Below are 6,535 nucleotides of genomic sequence, written 5' to 3'. Positions count from 1 at the left end.
GCCTGCCAGGCAGCCGGTTGATAGCCCAGGCATATCCAACATCGCGCGATTACTGGGGGACGACCCGCGACAGAAATTGATGTTTGGAAGAAATATGGTGGTATTATTAATAAAGCAACGGGCCTCTGGCAGAGCCCAGCAGGTCAGACTTGTATTCCTGATACTCTCCTACCTGTCCTGGTCGACCGCCTCCACTCTGACACCCACCTCGGCCAGGAGGGAATGTGTATGTTGTTGTTAAAAACATGGTGGTCCCCCAGTTTGAATGAGGCAGCAGAGAGACGGGCAAGGGGTTGCTTAATTTGCCATAGAGTAAACCCAGGTAAATCTATTAGCTGTGATAAAGGGTGCACCCTAACCCCAGCAAGACCGTTTGACACATTGCAAATGGACTTTATTGAGTTACCTAAGGTGAATTGTTACAAGTACTGTTTAGTTATAATTGATGTCTTCAGCAAATGGATTGAAGTCTTCCCCACAACGAACAACAAGGCTTCCACGGTAGTGCGAATACTGCTGAAAGAAGTTATTCCTCCGTTTGGTATCCCACAAAGACTCTCATCTGATAACGGCCCGCACTTCATTGGGAAAGTAAACAAAGAACTCTGCAAAATACTGAAGATTGAACAATTCCATTGTGCCCACCACCCCCGAGCCGCAGGAATCGTGGAACGTGCAAACGGCACCCTGAAGGATAAACTAACTAAATTGAAACAGGACTAAATTGGCTTAAAGTCCTTCCCCTGGCATTGTATCATATGCGCATTACACCTCAAACCGGTACCGGGCAAACTGCTGCTGAAATAGTTTACAGGCGCCCAAATAGACCCCCATGGGGCAGTGACCAGAACCCCCCACCAATACAAGTAGATCTACAAATGATGGGTGAGGAATTGCAGTGTTGCCTCAGGCATTTAACTTTGTTTCAAGTCCCTACACACTCAGGTGAAGGAAGCCTCAAGACCTGTTCCTGACAGAGAAGGCAAGTGGCAGGGAGCAGAACCAGGAGATTGGGTGTTAACAAGGAACTGGGATCAACCCAAGCTGGGACCCGGAGGAAAGGACCGTACCAGGTCCTCTTGCAGACCCCCTCTGCTGTCAAGGTGAAGGGACAAGAACGCTGGATTCATCTGAGCGACTGCAAGCGCTGGACCTCGGACCGCTAGAAACTACAGATAAATGAAGGAACTGATAAACGGACTTGATTAAACTGCTGTGTGTTTAAATTCCTTTCCCCTTGTGGTGCCACATCCTTGAAACTGTACTCTGGTAATGGAAGGTAGGATGCTCTTGGTTATCTATATTCTTTTAGGGATAGTGGGATAGTGGGGTATAGGGCAAAGTTTGAGGGACGGCTGGACGAGGAACCAAAACCCCTAAAGGATCAAAGGGGGATATTACAAAGCAGAAAAGGGATTGGGGTTTCCCCAAAGGCTCCACCCTTGGAAGATCCTCCTCTGGGATTATAAGTGGTAACTATTTCCAAAACGTGCATAAACGATTGTATGGCACTACAACCATCATTTGCTATCCCCACCCTGCCAGTGTCTCCTCGCTCTTTACCGTTTTCCCGCACTGGGATCGTGCCGATCAACCCTTCCGATGTGCCCCCGCCAGCAAAACATTGCCTGAGGGAAAGAGGGTGGAACTCACCTATGACTCTTCCACGGCCCCTGTCGCGGACTGCCTATTTCCCCCGTCCATCATTAAGCGGTCAGATCATATAGGGGCTGTTCAACTCCTTCCGCAGATGAAAGAAGATCTCTGGTGGGAGGGGAATCCCAAGCCCCCGAAGGGTGACCGAGTATATGAGAACTGCTACTTTGGAACAGGGTGGGGATGTTCAGACATGTATGTCTCGAATAACGTCGCCTGCCTCTCCAAGCCCAGTAGGGAAAGGGAGTGACACCCCACCATGGACCCCTTTATGGATCTCTTGCTCTTGCCATGAGACAAAATGCCAGTCCCTGGCCCAGGGGTGCAACTTCTTTGTGGGGAGGGGAACTGCACCCACCTCCGAGTCAACGGTCAGGTATTCCTATGACCTGAATATCGTAGGGGTACCAAACGAGTGTACGCCTCTGCCAGTATAGCAGAATGGAGTGATGCCATACACCTAAAGGGTCAGGGTTGCACTGAGACCATGTATATCCTCCTGGGGTATTTTTTTCTTCTAAAACAGCGTTGCCACCAACTTCCTGGAGTACCCATACCCTTCCTCGGTGGCCTATGGCACCATCCTCCCTACCGCGGTCCCTTGCCCCAGCACTTGGGGTCCCTCATGCCGCCCGCCTGGGAGGTACAAGAGAGAGGTCTCCCAAGAATCTTGTGCAGATTACCAAGTCCTGACCACCCTAACCGCAGGTCAGGTGGCCGGATACGGGGCAGCTGGCTTTTTCTCTTTGGGGGCATCAGGAGCCACTATGGCGGCCCACAATCGGAACTATCTGGCCTGTGGTCTCATGAGCCTTAGGACGCCACCAGGGGAGCATTAAGACTCATCACTGACAGCCTTAACCAACTGCGGCTCTTCTCCATGCAAAACTGCTATGCACTTGATTACCTTCTCGCCAGGGAGGATGGGCTCTGTGCTATCGTAAAGGACAAATGCATAATGGGGCTTGACAATGCTACTGCCAACATAACATGGTATATGAACAAAATAGATGAACAGTTAGGATCCATCAAGGAAGGAACAGGTTGGGCAGGATGGGGGGACTGGGGACTAAGTGCATGGAGGGACCAGTTGATCAATGGGGCTATTTACGCGCTGACGGCTATTATAGGGAGTTTTGTTTGTATTGCCATTGTCAAATGTGTTCTGAACCGCATGATGGCCTCATTAGGGTACCTGCTGCTGGCTAAGCCACTGATGGTAGTACGGGCAACCGTCGAGGCCACCAAACTCCTCGAACCTGCACCAGAGGATTTTCACAATATTGATGAGTGATCATTTCATGATCACAGGAGGGAATGAGAATGTGAAGAGGGTAAGGGGTACGTGTAGAAGGGGTGGGCGAGGGGTAAGTGTAGCAAAAATATGTAGACAGGACCAGCTAGAGGATACGTCATTGGGGAAGAGGTAGCTAAAAGAAGATTCCAAACAGCATGTGGCAACCACAAAGAAGAGACAATGTGTTCAGCAAAGTACTTTGAGCTATATACCTATTTCGAGTGTTTTGCTTGCTTCCATACCCATTCCAAGTATTATGCTTGCGTCTGTGCTTATTCCGAGTATTTTGCGCGCTTAGCTATGCAATAGCCAATCAATTGATGGATTTGAATCGGTAACCATATTTGCAAATGTAGTACCCTGCTTTTGGGTGTAACTGACAAATTGGGAGTTGGCTACCTTAAGCCCGAAGTGCGTGGGGCTGCGAACTCCTCTCTGAATAAAAACCATTTCAGAGGTAATTTCGTGTCTCTGGTATTTTTCCTCAACTGAGCAGGTTAATAATTTCAGGTTGACACCGTCAGCTCGAACCAGTTTGACCATTCCACTCTGACTTCTCTCATAAACAAGCTATTTTTGCCCACAGATCTGCCACCCACTGGATGCTTTTTTTTGTTTATCACACCATTATCCATAAACTCTAGGGAGTGTTAACCGTGAAAATTCCAGGAGATCCCCAGTTTCTGAGATAGTCATACCACTCCATCTGGCACCAACAATCATTCCACGGTTGAAGTCACTTAGGTCACATTTCTTCTCCATTCTGATTTTTGGTCTGATCATGCCTACATGTTTTTATGGATTGAGTTGCTGCCACATGATTGGTTGATTAGATATTTGAATTAACGAGCAGGTTTAAAGGTGTACCTAATAAAGTGGCCACTGGCTGAATGTCATACATCCCTGTCTACAAACCACTTTGTTCTAAGTTTAGTAAATCAGACTAAATTGCCACATTACATGGTTCACATAAGAACCAGATCTGTTGTGCTACTTGCAGAGCTATTACTCAATGAACATACAATGCTGCAAATGTGTAACTTATTGTATGAAGTGATTAATTCTTGGGCTGAGCCTCTTGGCAGTCAGGAATCTTACATTCCTGATTCTAGTGTGAATTTCAGAGCAGTCGTGATTCTGTGGTTAAGAAGGCGTACGGTGTATTGCCCTTCATCAATTGTGGAACTGAATTTAGGAGCCGAGAGGTAATGTTGCAGTTGCTCCGGTCACTATAGGACCCTGGTCAGACCCCACTTGGAGTACTGTGCTCAGTTCTGGTCGCCTTACTACAGGAAGGATGTGGAAGCCATAGAAAGGGTGTAGAGGAGATTTACAAGGATGTTGCCTGGATTGGGGAACATGCCTTATGAGAATAGGTTGAGTGAACGCGGCCTTTTCTCCTTGGAGCAACGGAGGACGAGAGGTGACCTGTTGGAGGTGTACAAAATGATGAGAGGCATTGATCATGTGGATAGTCAGAGGCTTTTTCCTAGGGCTGAAATTGTTGCCACAAGAGGACACAGGTTTAAAGTGCTGGGGAGAAGGTACAGAGGAGATGTCAGGGGGAAGTTTTTTTCTCAGAGTGGTGAGTGCGTGGAATGGGCTGCCAGCTATGGTGGTGGAGGCAGATACAATAGGGTCTTTTAAGAGACTTTTAGATAGGTACATGGAGCTTAGTAAAATAGAGGGCTATAGGTAAGCCGAGTAATTTCTAAGGTAGGGACATATTCTGCACAACTGTGTAGGCCGAAGGACCTGTATTGTGCTGTAAGTTTTCTTCGTTTCTGTGTTTTTATTCTGATATATTGAGATGCACAGAGCTACAAGGATCAAAAATCAAGCTTATCCAATAGCACTTCAGATTGAACTTGCACAGGGACTACAGAGTTAACGGCAGGATTCTTTGCAGTAGATGAAAAGAGGGACCTTGGACTCCAAGTCCATAGGTCCCTCAAAGTTGCTACAAAACTTGACAGAGGGTGATTAAGAAGTCATATGGTGTGCAGCCCTTCAGTAGTTCAGGGACTGAGTTCAAAAACTGTGGGGAATAGTTCCACAAAACTATAAAACACTTTTAAAACATTGTTTTCAGTTCTGGTCACCTCATTATAGGAAGGATGTGGAAACTTTAGAGAGGGTGCAAAGGAAATTTACCAGGGTATTTCCTGGATTAGAGAATCAGAATCAGAATCAGGTTTGTTATCACTGGCATGTGACGCAAAATTTGTTAACTTAGCAGCAGCAGTTCAAAACAATACATAACATAGAAGAATAAAGAAATAAATAAATTGCAGTACAGTATATGTGTATTAAATAGATTAAAAATCATGCAAAAACAAAAATACTATGTATTTAAAAAGTGAGGTAGTGTCTAAGGGTTCAATGTACATTTAGGAATCAGATGGCAGAGGGGAAGAAGCTGTTCCTGAATCACTGCGTGTGTGCTTTCAGGCTTCTGTACCTTCTACCTGATGGTAACAATGAGAAAAGGGCATGCCCTGGTTGCTGGAGGTCCTCAGTAATGGATGCTGCCTTTCTCTGACACTGCTCCCTGAAGGTGTCCTGGGGTACTTTGTAGGCTAATACCCAACATGGAGCCGACTAAATTTACAATCCTCTGCAGCTTTTTTTGGTCCTGTGCAGTAGCCCCCCCCCCACCCCCATACCAGACAGTGATGCCGTCTGTCAGAATGCTCTCCACAGTACATCTATAGAAGTTTTTGAGTGTATTTGTTGACGTACCAACTCTCTTCAAATTCTGAATATAGTATTGCCACCGTCTTGTCTTCTTTATAACTGCATCGATATGTTGGGACCAGCTTAGATCCTTAGAGAGCTTGACACCCAGGAACTTGTTTTATGAGGCAAGTTTGAGCAAGCTATTGTTTTTCTCTCTAGAGAGAAAGAGGATGAGAGGAGACTTGATAGTGGTGTATAAGGATAAAAGAGGCATAAATAGAATGGACAGCCAGTGCCATTTTCCTAGGGTAGCAATGACCAACCTAGAGGACATTCATTTAAGGTGAGTGGAGGGAAGTTTAGGGGAGATGTCAGAGGTAGATTTTATCACACAGAGAGTGGTAACTGCCTGGAACACACTGCCGGGGGTGATGGTAAAGGCTGAAGAGACATTTAACAGACGTTTAAACACGTGGATATAAGAAAATTAGAGGGTTATGGGCTATGTAGGAGGGAAGGGTTACATTGATTGTGGAGTAGATTTATATAGGTGGGCTGAAAGGCCTCACTATGTTGTACTATTTTGTGTTCTAAATGCCCAAACCTTGCTACTTTTCCAGTGAAACATGGCATCTGTGAATAAAAGCTGCTGTCTGGCACGCTGTAGGCTACAGTACATACTGAGGGAGTCACTGAAGGTGGTTGAGCCCAACACAGAAGACCCTGAGGAGGACTGCAATACAAGGCCCTGTTGTCTCTTGACACTGTGCTATTAGGATACTTCATGGGTGTATTATTAAAAAGAAAACACGCTTTACTGCAAAGTAAGTGGAATATATTGGATTGGTGGCAGACTAATGTACTGATATGACGACACCTTGAATGTAATGAAGGACGTGTGTA

The sequence above is a fragment of the Hypanus sabinus genome, chromosome 9 (assembly GCF_030144855.1).
Source record: "Hypanus sabinus isolate sHypSab1 chromosome 9, sHypSab1.hap1, whole genome shotgun sequence".
In the NCBI taxonomy this organism is placed as follows: domain Eukaryota; kingdom Metazoa; phylum Chordata; class Chondrichthyes; order Myliobatiformes; family Dasyatidae; genus Hypanus; species Hypanus sabinus.
This window is presented reverse-complemented; position numbering follows the sequence as displayed.